The following is a 13,668-nucleotide window of genomic DNA, read 5'->3' as shown; positions in this document are numbered from 1 at the left end:
TAGATTATGAATCGAGCAGATGTAATTTGATTATGAATGTTTAGCAATATTGAATTGATGAATCGAGCAGATGTAAATTTGACGTTAAAGGCTATTTTCAATAGGAACTTAGATCTAGTAAATTGCGAGAGCCTGTTAGATCTATGTGGACTAATAAAATTGCGAGAGCCTGTTAATCATGTTATTTGTGCAATGTTGATTATTGATTGTTATGTTTTATCTCGAAATATTAATTATTGGTGAACCTGTGACCCTAGTCTTTCTTATTATTAATTTTCTCCCTAAACTTAATCTCCGTAGTATAGGTTCCTATTACAAACAACAAATTGGTTACCTTAATAATTTAGATTATTTTAATTAATTAGGAATAGAAAGACCAGTTTCCCTGTGGATTCGACCCTACTTCCCTATCTACTGTAGTTAGAGGACTTAGGTATTACTTTTGATTAGGAGATACGACTTTACCCTGTCAAACTTTGCCGCCGTTGCCGGGGAAACGGTTTTATTTTTATTTCTAATTGTTTTTGTAGTCTAGATTATTTTTCTTTTGCCTTAAAGGACATTAGTTCTTTGAGGTAAGTTCTCATATTTGCCTTTTTAGTTCTCTATTTATGCCCAGGTGTTCCAATCAGGTTACATTCCATTCGATCCTGAGATCGAGCGCTCTTTCCATAAATAGAAGAATTTTTATAGACAAATCCTGGCAGGCTCTGAGAGTAACAATATTCCTAGAAATACGCCATCTGATTCTAGTGATACGGAAATTCCTTCAGATTTAGAATTAGAGATGACTGCACCTAAGAAGCTTAGCGATTATTCGCAACCGTCCCTGACGGATTTCCCACACCTTTCTCCCAGACCAGATCTCGAGGGAGTCTAGTTCGAGATCAAGCCCCAGTTCATAACTGTAGACACCTAAAAATGTCTCCCCAAAACCAAACCCGATGATGAACAACTTTCACTGCCGTTATTGGTTGGGTTGAGTATTTAATCTTTGGAGTGCTTAAATCCATGTTTCTACCCAATACATTTCATAAACCAATCCATTTCCTAGCTCATTTCCCTAAACCATAACTTACTTTCCACTTTCCATATCCACATTACAAAACCGAGCTGAACTGATTTCATTTCTATATAATTTTGATCCAATTATTATTTTTTTGTATAGGCCTTTCAATAAGCTTTCCAACCATATATTATAAACCCAATTCCGAGCTATAACGAAAAAGATATGAGCAAAACACTAAACTCGGCCAAAAACAAAAACCCTTCTACTAAAACGATCATATCTTAAAATATACAAATCATTTTTACCTGATTCTAATTGGGTTGGAAAGTAGAATTGATAAGCTTTCCAATGATATATTATATGCCTTATTCCAAGTTACGGATCAAAAGTTATGATGATTTTAAACACGCGTAAAAAAACTGGAATTACCGCGCAACAGCTAAAATGCCGCGACGCGGCAAGATCTGACGTGGCACGGGAGAAATTCCCATGTGACGGTAATTTGGAGGGGATTTTCATGTTTTTTAGTGCCCCATGACTTGGCATAAGTACCGTGACACGGCGCCATATGCCGTGACACGGTGGACTTTGCCGCGTCACGGTGTTTTCTGCCGTGTCACGGTGAGTTGCTGACGTGTCACGGTGCTTAAAACTTCCCCGCGTCATGGGGAACTGTGCCGCGACACGGGGATTACTGCCTTGTCACGGTAGGAATTCCCGTGTCACGGTGCCAGTGCTGTGGCACGGGACAACTCCGTGTCTTTTCCGCGTAATCCCTTCACGCGTTTTTACTCCCGTAGGTCAAATATTTCCCGCGTCACGCTAATTTCCTCCGTGACACGGTAGAATCTGCCGTGTCGCGGTAGAATCTACCGTGTCGCAGTAGCCTTTTTTAGGGTTCCGTGTGTTCCCTCTGCTCATTTTCCCTATAAATAGAACCCCCCTTTCTACAGTTCGGGGCATCAAATCCTTTTCTCTTCCTCTCTTTTCCACCAAATATCATTCTCTCTCATCTTACACCTAAAATCATTCTCTTCTCCCTCTTTAACCTAATTTCTAGCTTTCTTATTCTTCCATAATAATTCCCCTAAGCACTCCAAGGAGTCAATATAATACCCGAAGTTCTATACTAAAACCAAGGCGTGAAAGGTATAATTAACTGAGGGTTTGGACCAAATCAACTCTACTTTTATTTAATTTAATTATTTCAATTTGATTTATTTTTATTGAAGTTACTAACAATTTATTCATGATGTAGCAAATTTAAGGAACGCGCAAAATGTGAGTAATTAATTAATTTAATTGCTTATATTATTTTATATTGCTAATATCATGATTATTATTATTATTATTTGATTTGACTAACGATATTATTGTTGAATTGCTTCCAATATTAATGTTTATTGTTCTATATTTATTGATCACCATATTGCATATTAAAGGGAATATGTAATTGAATATCACGCTTAATAAGATAATTTGGACAACCAGTTTAGGTTCCTTTAATCTTGTTATTTAATCAAGTGATCACCAGTATTTTAGAATAATATGTTGCATTAATATTCAACCAATTTAACATAATAATAGTTTGGAGCAAATTGAATATTTTGTTTGTATGCCTTTGAGATCACAGGAATACTTTTCACAATAAGAATCGAGTAGAGGCCAATACGGGCGAATATGACTCCATGACTCACTTCGTACCATCATCCCCGATCCTCCTTTCGTGGTTCCGAACCATATGGAGTTAGTAATCTCATGGATTATGAATGGGGTGTAACCTTCACGGGTCAATCGTTGTTGCCTATCGTTGTCCCTTAATCGTGGTTGCCTTAAATGATCCGTGAAAGGTTTACAAGTTCCTTAAAAACTTGTTGGCGGCTCCCTACTTTCCTTGTCCCTAATCGTGTCCCTAATTGTATATGTCAATTCCCACTTCCTATGAGTGCCAAGCATATTCACAACATGCTTTAACGTAGGCGCACTTCAAACGACGCCTACAATTTGGCGACTCCACTGGGGAGGATTCTTAGTTATTTATCGATTTGCGTGATCGATATTCAAAGAAGATGAGTGGATGAGACTTGAAAGATTCTTGAAAAATATTCCTGTGATTAATTTGGCATTTTTGCATAAGCATAGACGTTTTAACATCGCATTTAGATTTGTCCCGTAGGAAAAATTGAACAACTTGATTGCGTACGAAGAAAAAACAGGGCACCAGTCAGATTTCCTAATTGTCGTGTCACGGCAGAATCTGCCGTGTCACGGTGCAGTTCACCGTCTGACGGTGGGCAGCACCGCGACACGGTGCTCATTGCCGTGTGACGGTGCAGTTTACCGTCTGACGGTGGGCAACAACGTGACACGGTGCTCATTGCCATGTCACGGCAGTCCTTAAATCAGTCCAGTGGCTTATTTTCTCTTCTCACAGTCAACTTCCTTCGATTTTTATGAAAAAACGTATGTGTTCTACATACGTCTTAGCCTCAAGAGATTTAAGCTCTTTCAACCCAAAAACGCTCATGGCAATAAGGGTTCATCCGAGTTATTAAATCTACCCAAACCATGGAGTCGACTTCGATTTCATCACGAACTCGCGGAGCCGCCCGTTGGCATACACCCTCAAGGGAGGCTGCCTTGCTAACGCGTCCAAACTCTTAACCATGGTACCCTTTTGACACCCAAAGCTTGACTATAGTGGAACATAGAACTTGACCTTAGGTTGCGAACTCTTCTTTTCATCATTGTGCCTACGTGTTCTATGTGTGTATATTTGATCGTTTTGTTCTAACCTTAACGACCTTTCTTTGTCTATGGTGGATTATTTTATGACTAACAATTGCCAATGGACCGTACTCACTTAGTAATTAGCGTTAAAAAAAAATTGACGTGCCACGTCAGAGTCCACCGTGGCACGGGAAAGCCCACCGTGGCACGGCAGAGTCCACCGTGGCACGGGAAAGCTCACCGTGTGACGGCAGAGTCCACCGTGGCACAGTGGATTTCAGCAAAAAAAAAAAATAATAAAAAAAATTGTCGTGCCACATCAGCTTGTGCCGTGAGACGGTACAGTTTGCCGTGTCACGGTGCCTAGAAAATAAGTCCAGTTAGTTTTCCTTTAGTCTTCCGTATTAATTTGGTCCTTGCATCAGTCATTTTGGTTACTGTTCACATGTCTAGCCATACGATCATATCACGAGTCTTATGACATCACTTAATCACTCACGAGTTAAGAATAGTCCACACACTTTCTTTATGTTCCGACTTGAGTCATGCACCATGTCGTTTATGATCGCATACTAGGTTCATGCACCCCCATTTTCGTCATAAAAAAATGAGTGGAGTTTTCTCACTTGTTTTCAAATGTCTTTTTTTTCCTTCCTTTCCAATGAGTCAAACAATTAAGTGATTTTATTTCATTTCACAACACTTGGTCAAGAAGCAGGAGTAGACTGTTACGGTTTGAGTCGCTACCTCAACAACCTCTCATACCTAAGAGGCGTACAAGAAAACCACCACAAGCATCCCCACAGAATCCATCTCCCATCACTACACCAAAAACTAGAATAAGAAACGCAAGATAGAGAACGGTTAACTTAGATAGGCGATCTCTAGGATTTTATACAACGCCTATCTAACCTAACCGTTTTATTTGATTTTTTAATTATTTTTTTTAAATTGTGACTTTGCTATATAGAACGCCTTTCTTAGTTAACCGTTCTATTTAATTTTAACATATTAAAAAAAATAGCAAAACCCTATTCCTTGTGGGCCGGTTTGAACGCCCATCATATTTCTCTCAAGTCTCAACTCCCATAAGCCGTTCATGGCTTCTCTCTTCCCTCTCTTTAAAAATTTCCTCTATCTCTTTCTTTCTCCCTCTCTCCCTACTCAGATCTAGTTTAAAGCTTTTCCATTGCTCTTACCCTAACTCCAATTAACACTATCTCATCTCTATCACCTTCTCTACTTGGAAAACAACCTTAATTTGGAGCTTCAACAATGGCAAGACAACAAGCAATTAAGAGAAAACTCATCGAATTCTCTCTTCCTTGACAACTATGGCTGCCTAATTTTCATCAAGCAAGTCAACTTCTATCTCTTCTCTTTAATTTCATATGAGCCTTAATTTCTTTATAATTAGATTTGATTGTCGAATTCATATGAGCATCAATTTTCATTTGAATCTGTGATTGTGAGGGTTGTGGTTTTAGGATCGATGGATTTCTATAGTTTATTATTAATCGTTTATGTCTTATTTGTTGTTCTTCTTTTCCCAGATCTGTTTTAATGTATTGGTTTTCATTTTGTTGATAGTTCATTTGACCGATTAATGTCAGATTATATGAATTGAATTTATGATATTTGTGTTTGTGATGATTAGTTTTGAAATGATGGTGATGATCTACAATTTTGTGTTTAAATGTTTTGTTTTATTGTCGGCAAAGTATGATTGAATATATTATTGTTAAACATGAATTATTTTTATGGTCAATGACTTATATAAATATCTACTTTTAACTTTTATTTTGTGTTGTATTATTTTTTTTTTTGTTTATTTCAACAGATTACTCGGACGTAAAGGACAAGAAATTCTTAAAGATCATGGATTCATTTTCCAGTATCATGTTCTTCGTTTTTGTATTTGAATTGTATCAAAAGTACTTGAGATGTAACTAATTAAATACAAAAGGATAATAAAGTTTGTTTTCCTTTGGTTCTCGGTTTTTTACTTCAACAATTTCAATATTTATTGATTGGTGATGTTTATAGTTTAGTAGATATTCAACCTCATTCGTAGTTCAAAATTAAATATTATGATTTTGGTTAATTTTATTATACTAAAATCTATGTTGTACATACAGGATCATGAATTTATATTATACTGGAAAATAGAGGAATAATACAGTAGCAAGAAAGTATATGGCTGGATTTATTATTATTTTTTTTTTAAAAAAAAATACATTAGAGAACTGTTATCTAACTTAACAGTTCTATATTGTAATCTAACTTAACAGTTCTAATAATAGAGAACTGTTATCTAACTTAACAGTTTACGTTTTAAAGAAGGGAAAAGAGAACGGTTGTGACTAACAACCGTTTTCTATTAGTTAGTATATAAAACGCCTCACTGACCCGTTCTATATACTTTATAGATCGCTTAGCAGAAGAACGCCTCTAAGGCGATCTATAATGCCTATTATAACAGTTCTGTAAGGCCTTTTTGTAGTAGTGCATTTACTTTCAACCAATGGCCACTAAGGAAGATATGGAGAACATGAACCAGGCCATCGAAAGGTTGTCTACTATGATGGAAGCACTCACTACCAGGGTTATCACGGTAGAGCAAAACAATCAAAGTAATGCCACTGTAGCTGCAATAGACAAGATCAGAGAACAGATGAGTAAGATCTCTGAAGATTTTACCTATGTAGAGCAACCTGCAACTTCTCTAAACATAAGGGATAGGCTTCCTGAGAAGTTTTCGACCGCTGACATTCCCAAGTTCAAGCCTACTGATAACCCTATGTTTCATTTGAAGGCTTTTTCTGCAACCATGGCTCTTAAGGGATTGGACGTAACACTCTTCCCTACGGTGTTCCCTTTCTCCTTAGAACATGCTTGCCAACAATGGTTTTATTCCCTAGATGCCAAGCGTACTGCGACTTGGCAAGATGTCACCGACAGTTTTCTGAACCGTTACAAGTGTAACATTCAAAGTAAGACTTCTGAACGTGAACTCTCAATTGTCAAACAGAAAGAGAATGAAGGCTTCACTGCTTATCTAAATAGGTGGAGGGAAACAGTCGCACTCTTGGTAGATCCTCCCTAAGAAAAAGAGATGATTCGCCTCTTCATCCAAAATCCGACTCACAAGTACAAGCAACATTGATAAGTGATATTTATGTCACTCCTAGGGGTAGTGTTTAGGTTAATTTCGTGTTTATTTTCCCTTATTTTACCTTTTATTCTCTTGTTTTCTCTTTAATAAAGCTTCTAGTTTAATTTGGTAATTTTGGAGTGTTTTAGTTTATTTTCTTTATTTTATTAGTTTTAGTTTATTTTCGTATTTTATTTAATTCTATTTGCTTGCGTAGTTTAATTATTTTTAGTTTAGTTTTATGTCTCTTATTTTCTATTTTATTTCATTTTATTTTATTTATTCCTATTTTATTTATTTTATTTTATTTGTCTTGGTTTTATTTTATTTCATCCTCTATTTATTTTCATTTTATTTTATTCTTATTCTTTTTCCCAATTCCTTTCTCGGTTTTGTGTGTAGGGTCCCGGGTTTCATGTCAAGTGAGTTCGGAACTCGGGAACAAGTCGATGTGTGTGCAGTTCTTTGCTAGCTGCTGACTGTTGCCCACCTTAACCTTCACCCCACCATCTCCTATCCTCCACCACACCAACTAAACACCAATGCCCCTGCTCCATCTCCCCTGTTCTCATGCACACTAGAAATCAAAACCCCCTGCTCCAATTCACACACCAGCAGCAACAATTCACACCCAGCAACAATTCACAATCCTTTCCCAACAATTCACACTCACGCAACAACCCACAATCAACCACCAATTCACTCACCCGCGCCACCGTTCTCACTCACCAACCCCACAACCACCAACAACAGCAACGAACACAACCACCAGCAATCACTCACGCAACTATCACCAACTCACCTGCGAACAGCCACAACCATCACCAATCACCCCCGCAACAACCACCAATTACCACCAGCCACCGTCATCCACCATCTTTAACCTTCCCCTGCTCCTCACGCACTCCAACCGTCAACCAACCCGCAACTCACAGCCGCAATTGAGCTGCTCCCTGCTACCACTGTTCCCTCGCATCACCACCAAGCAAAGCAGCCGCACACAGCAGCAGCCCCAAATCAGAGCAGCCCGCAACCCATAGCTCCAATTCATCTCAATTCGCAATACCCTTCAGAGCGGACGCTCACTCCTCTGAAGCGGCCGCTCCATTCTTGGTTCAATTTCACCAATTTGAGGCAGAAGATCAGAGCGGACGCTCCGATGAGTATGAGCGGCCGCTCCGAGTTTCGCGTGTGAGATTGTACGGATTAATGAATTTGAGCGGCTGCGATTCCTTCCATTAATCGAACGGTGGCGATTAAGTGATGATTGCTGATGATGATTGATGATGGACGGTGAAGATGATGGTTGATGATGCTTGATGGTTGGTGATTGAATTAGAGCAGCCATGAAAGGAGAAGGATGATGAAGGTCGTGGGTCTAATGGGATTTGGGGGGTTTTGGGTTTTATTTTCCCTTTTTATTTTTAGTTTTAATTATATTAATTATTTTTATTTTCTTTGTTTTCTTTATTTATTTTTGTTTTCTTCTTAACTTGTATAAATACCCCTTTGGGGTTATTTCCTCTTAACTAATCATCCATCATTATTATTCTACTCTCTAATTAGTTTTTAGGAGAGCTTCTCTCTCTAGGTTTAGCTTAGGGTTAGGGTAGTTTAGAGAGAGAAAGTGAGGGTTTCACCATTGTTGAGCTTGGATTTTGAAGAAGAAATTGATGATCTTTTCTATTGATTTACATCTTCAATCAATGAGAATCTCTAACTCTCTCTTTATTTTTATTGCTTTATATTTATTATTGTTTTAGTTGTTGGTATTACTTGTTAATCATGTTGATTCTTGGTTATTTGTTAATTAATCTTGTTATTATCATGATTAGTGAGTAATTTCCCCATTAAGGGGATGGTTGTGGTGTAGTTGGATCTTGAGCATGTTCTAGGTTTAGAGTTGATTTATTTGTGATTAAAGTCTTTATATGCTTGATATTCTTTAATTTTCTTGCAAGTGCACATTGTTGGTTGATTAAAGGTGAATCTTTGCTAACAAGGAACGGAAGTTGACTTAGTTAAGGTTCATTATTATCGATTGTTATTTAATAGTACCTCCTAGTATATGGTTCTAATGTGGAAGCATAGAGGCTATGTTAGGAGAAGCCAATTGACCCCGGAAGGCGGCTAGATTGGATCTTTTATTTCGATATTTGAGCATGTTTAGTTCATAATTAATTCAACTTCTATGCTTTTGTTTATGTTCAAGTGAATGCTATACCTAAACCATTTTCCTTAATGTTTTATTTCTTGTTTTAGCATATTTAGACTTTAGTTTATTTATCTCCTACTCCGGACTAGCTTAATTGTCGATAACATTTGGTGGTGTTTATCCGTTCTCTGTGGTTCGACCCCTATGCTTGCCTTATACTCGTATTAGGTTTGTTTAGGTTGTATAAATTGTATTTGATCTAGGGATAGACAATTGACGACGCGTTTATTCCTTTCTCAAATTGGCGCCGTTGCCGGGGAACGACTTCCATTACCGTTGTGTTATCTTGTTGAGACTAGTCCATTGTATATATTTTTCCTTTGATTTATTTTTGTTCTCTTTGTTTTGTTTTTGTTGTTGAAAAATGGCACGTTTCTCTTTTCCTCAATATGATGGTGAGCCTTTTTATGTCTATTTCCATAGACTTATAGAGTTTTTGAACTATAGTGGTTGTAATCCTTGTGAAGCTTGTGAGATTTGTTATTATGGCATGAATGAACAAACGAGATATGAAGTTGAAAGTAGGTTTAATGGTGAATTTCAAGCATTAACGGTTCATAGTGCTTGGAGCTTTTTTGTACGGTTCGCTAAGGATGTACTCAATAGGGCATGTAATGTTGCTAATTTTGATTCTCAATGTGATAATAGTTTTATTGTTGGCATGAATCCCCATGATTTGTCTTGTGATCCTATATGTGAACCTAGTACAAGTGATTTCAACTCTTTTTCTCCTATTGTTGATGATGAATCTCATTTGCTTGATTATGCCCCCTTTCCCCAATATGATGATGCTCATGTATATAATGTGAATGATCCTCCCTCCTCATCTTCTTATTCTTACATGGCTCCAAATGATTTCCCTTATGCTTCTAATGAATCCTTTTATGAGGGTAATTCTATGGAAAATTTGACGGAAGAGAAGATAATGAAGATAATGGAGATGATGGAGAGGTATAACGAGATGAGGGAAGTTGAGAATAGGGAGGTGGAAGCTAGAATGAAGATGCTTGAGAGCCAAATTCTCCAATTAGCCAACTCTCAAGAAAATGCCCTTCTTCTTCTCTTCCCCATACGAGTGAGGATCCCATTAGAGAGCATTCGAGTGATGGTGAAGGAGTAGAGAATGAAGAGAGTGTTGATTTTGAAAATCCTAATCCTCTTTCCCATCTTGATGAGTCTTAAGTGTATGTTTGTGACCCTTCAATCTACGAGTATATAGACTCTTTTGAGGTAATGTCCCACATATTTTTCGAGAGTCGTATGAGGACTTATAGATTATTGGATGATTTCATCGAGAACGCTTCTTGGGACTTAGATGAGTTTGAGATGAATCTACCTCCATTCATGCATGATTTTGGGACCTTGGGTTTTGAGATAGTTGAAGGAAAAGTTGTCTATTGTGATGAAAAGGAGGATAAGGTTGATTCCCTTGGAGTTTTTGAGCTTGAGGGAGGTGTAGATCGTGAGTGCCCTTTTTTGAGGACTCTATGATTGATTTTCATGCCCTCATTGGCGATGTGAGGCCTTGTGGTGAGGGAGTAGCTACCCCTTTTCCCGTTTCTCATACCCCTTTTTCTCTAAGGTTTGACTACATCCTTCCTTACCCTTTTTCTCTCCCTTCCTATCTCAAAGAGCCTATTGGGGAGCCGCCCTCTATGGATGATTTTCATGCCCCTCCTTCCATCATTGTTGAGGATAAGAGGAATTTTGCCAACAAAAAAATTAGTGATGAGGATTTGCCTTTTTCCTTTTCTTTCTATTCTTCTTTTCCTTCTTCTACTTCTTACTTTCTTGAGTTTCCTTTCGATCCTTCTTCTTCTTTCTTTTGGCATCTCCCTCTTCACTTACGTGCAATGATTTTATTGCACGTTCTTATTCCGTCATTTGCCTATCTACACCCCCATGAAATGTGTAGTAGTGCATTTGACAAGCTCTTGCGTGCGTTGAATTATTATTTCCTAGAGCGGTCTTGCTTGGACGTTAAGCAAGCCTTTGCGGGAAGTAACCCGTGTTTTATTGCTTTCATTTTCTTTTGTTTTTAGATTAGATTTTCTCTCATGGACGTGTTTGTGTTCCTTGCTAGGTACACAACTTGATATACTCTTGCGCATTGGTGATGATCAAGAATCAAGGAAATGTGCCTCAACTTACCTATCATGTGGAATTCAAGCCTTATTTGTAGAGACTGTGGCTCATATGAGGTTATTTTGGTTTTTTTTGTGTGATTTTGCATTTATCCCATATCCGGTAATATCCTTCTTTTCCCTCTCTCTCTTACTTATTGTGACTTGAAGATCATGTGCTGGTAATGTTGGATTAATTTGTCCTTGTTTTCCCCTCCTTGGTTTCATTGTTTATGATTTGAGAGCTTGGTTTCATTCAAGCTTGGGGGAGGGTATTCTATCATGTTTGGTGGGATGTTGATTCATATATGCCATGCACGTGAGTATATGCATTTCCATGTTTTTCATGCTTTTGGAAAATCCAAAAAGATTTTTGTTTACTTCAAGGCAAGTTTAGCAAAAATGTGTTTTGTTTGTTCTGATTTTGGACATTATATCTTTTGGATTTGTTTACTCTTGAATGCCTTTCTTCCTAAGTGGTTAATGTGTGCACGGTTTGAGAGTGTCATTGGTTGACTCTAGGATATAACATGCTAAGGTAGCTGGGTTAAGAACTTTTAGGGCACCATGAAGCCATAGTTCACGGGTATGTGGTAAGATGGTGTTGCTCTCTATAGTGGATTTGGAACCCTTAGTTGGTATTTGCTTAGTTATAATCCCGTGTGAGGTAACATTGTTCTAGCCTTCATCACCTTGTTGTGTGGCACATTTGGATCCTTAGCTATGCATGTCTTGATCCTTGTTTTGACTTATAGCTCCCAAGATCGTGACCGAAGCACCCTAGGGGAGGAAAAGGACATTTCTTTCTCATTTTTCTTTATCTTCTTTTTATTTTGTTACAAATTTGATTTTCTATTTTGCATAAACCTACTTGCTAACCAATTTGAGCCTAATGTTTTCCGCTCTTGTTTAAACCGCATTACAAACCTAGTGGCCTATGTTAACCAACCCTTATAGTTAGTGAAGCATTGGCATGTGAGGTTTGAGTTTTGAGACTGTTGATCATAAACAAGAAGCACTTTGAGATTTGGTTAAAGTTGAGCTTGTGATGAATGATGCAATTCATGAAAATCAAATGAAGTTTCAAGAAAAAGCCGTCCATAGTTTGAAAAAGGCAAGGACAATGAATAAAGTTAAAAAAAAAGAGAAAAAAAATTGAAAAGAAAAAAAAACAAAAACAACAAAAATGTTTTAGATGGTTTCATTTTCTTCCTTAGTTTAAGCATTGAGGACAATGCTTTGTTCAAGCTTGGGGGGAATATTGTGTGTTTGTGTTGAATAAGCTTGGGGGAATGGCATTAGTGGTATTTTTGCTTGATATTTAGTGAATTCTTGAGTTATTTTTGAGTGTCGGCCGCACTTTTTGCTTCACTTAGGAAATTTTACCAAATTTTAAATTTTTACCCCGCCTTAACCCTTAGCCTTACGTTACAACCAATTAAAAGACCCTTAGACTCTAGTGGGTTAGGTCAAAAGAACGGTGGAGGGAGATAGACTTCAAACCTATGGAAAGAGTATGCATAGTTGAGACGTCGGGATTACCTTCTCAAAGTTTTTCATTTCTTTATCTTTTTCCGGTTCCTTCGTGGAATCTTGAGAAGCTAGCTTAAGGGTTGATTTGAAACTAGTGGAGAGAACGTGGCCCGATTGGTTGGGGCTAGGGTGGATTGAGTCCTAAGTAGTTCTCTATGCTTAGCATGTGTTATGTTTCAATCAACCATTGACATCTTGGAACGTGTATACATTTGTCCATTTAGAAAGGTTTGCATTCATTAGTACTTGTCCTTATCTCTTGTTCATATATGAGCTTGTGTTTTGCTTTTTCTCTTTGTGTTTCTTTTCCTTTTGTTGCCTTGCTTTGGTTTTTGTCGAGAGATGTGGGGTAAGCTCTTAGGAAACCCTCACGAGACCTCACTCGTCCTCATAGGCGACTTTGGGGTTTTAAGGGCTTGTTGTAGCTAAAAACAACCGTGATTCCTACGACAGTGAGTTAGTGTACATTCTTTCTCTTTGTTTCTATTTTTGTTTCTTTTGCTTTCAATAATTCCTTCTTGTTCTCTTTTGCCTTAGCTTTGCTCGAGGACGAGCAAAGGTTTAGCTTGGGGGAATTTGATAAGTGATATTTATGTCACTCCTAGGGGTAGTGTATAGGTTAATTTCGTGTTTATTTTCCCTTATTTTACCTTTTATTCTCTTGTTTTCTCTTTAATAAAGCTTCTAGTTTAATTTGGTAATTTTGGAGTGTTTTAGTTTATTTTCTTTATTTTATTAGTTTTAGTTTATTTTCGTATTTTATTTAATTCTACTTGCTTGCGTAGTTTTAATTATTTTTAGTTTAGTTTCATGTCTCTTATTTTCTATTTTATTTCATTTTATTTTATTTATTCCTATTTTATTTATTTTATTTTATTTGTCTTGGTTTTATTTTATTTCATCC

The 13,668-nt window shown here is 37.3% G+C and overlaps 1 long non-coding RNA gene across 1 annotated transcript; it reads left to right on the top strand.

Annotated features, from left to right (window-relative positions):
* The first annotated feature begins 4,760 nt into the window (after positions 1–4,760).
* Positions 4,761–5,733, top strand: LOC145595702 (uncharacterized). The gene is made up of 2 exons (XR_014102998.1): positions 4,761–5,095; positions 5,580–5,733. It is a non-coding gene; the product is annotated as an uncharacterized LOC145595702 (long non-coding RNA).
* The last annotated feature ends 7,935 nt before the right edge of the window (positions 5,734–13,668 follow it).

Source organism: Chenopodium album, chromosome 19 (genome assembly GCF_948465745.1).
Source record: "Chenopodium album chromosome 19, dcCheAlbu1.1, whole genome shotgun sequence".
Classification (NCBI taxonomy): Eukaryota; Viridiplantae; Streptophyta; class Magnoliopsida; order Caryophyllales; family Amaranthaceae; genus Chenopodium; species Chenopodium album.
This window is presented reverse-complemented; position numbering and strand designations above follow the sequence as displayed.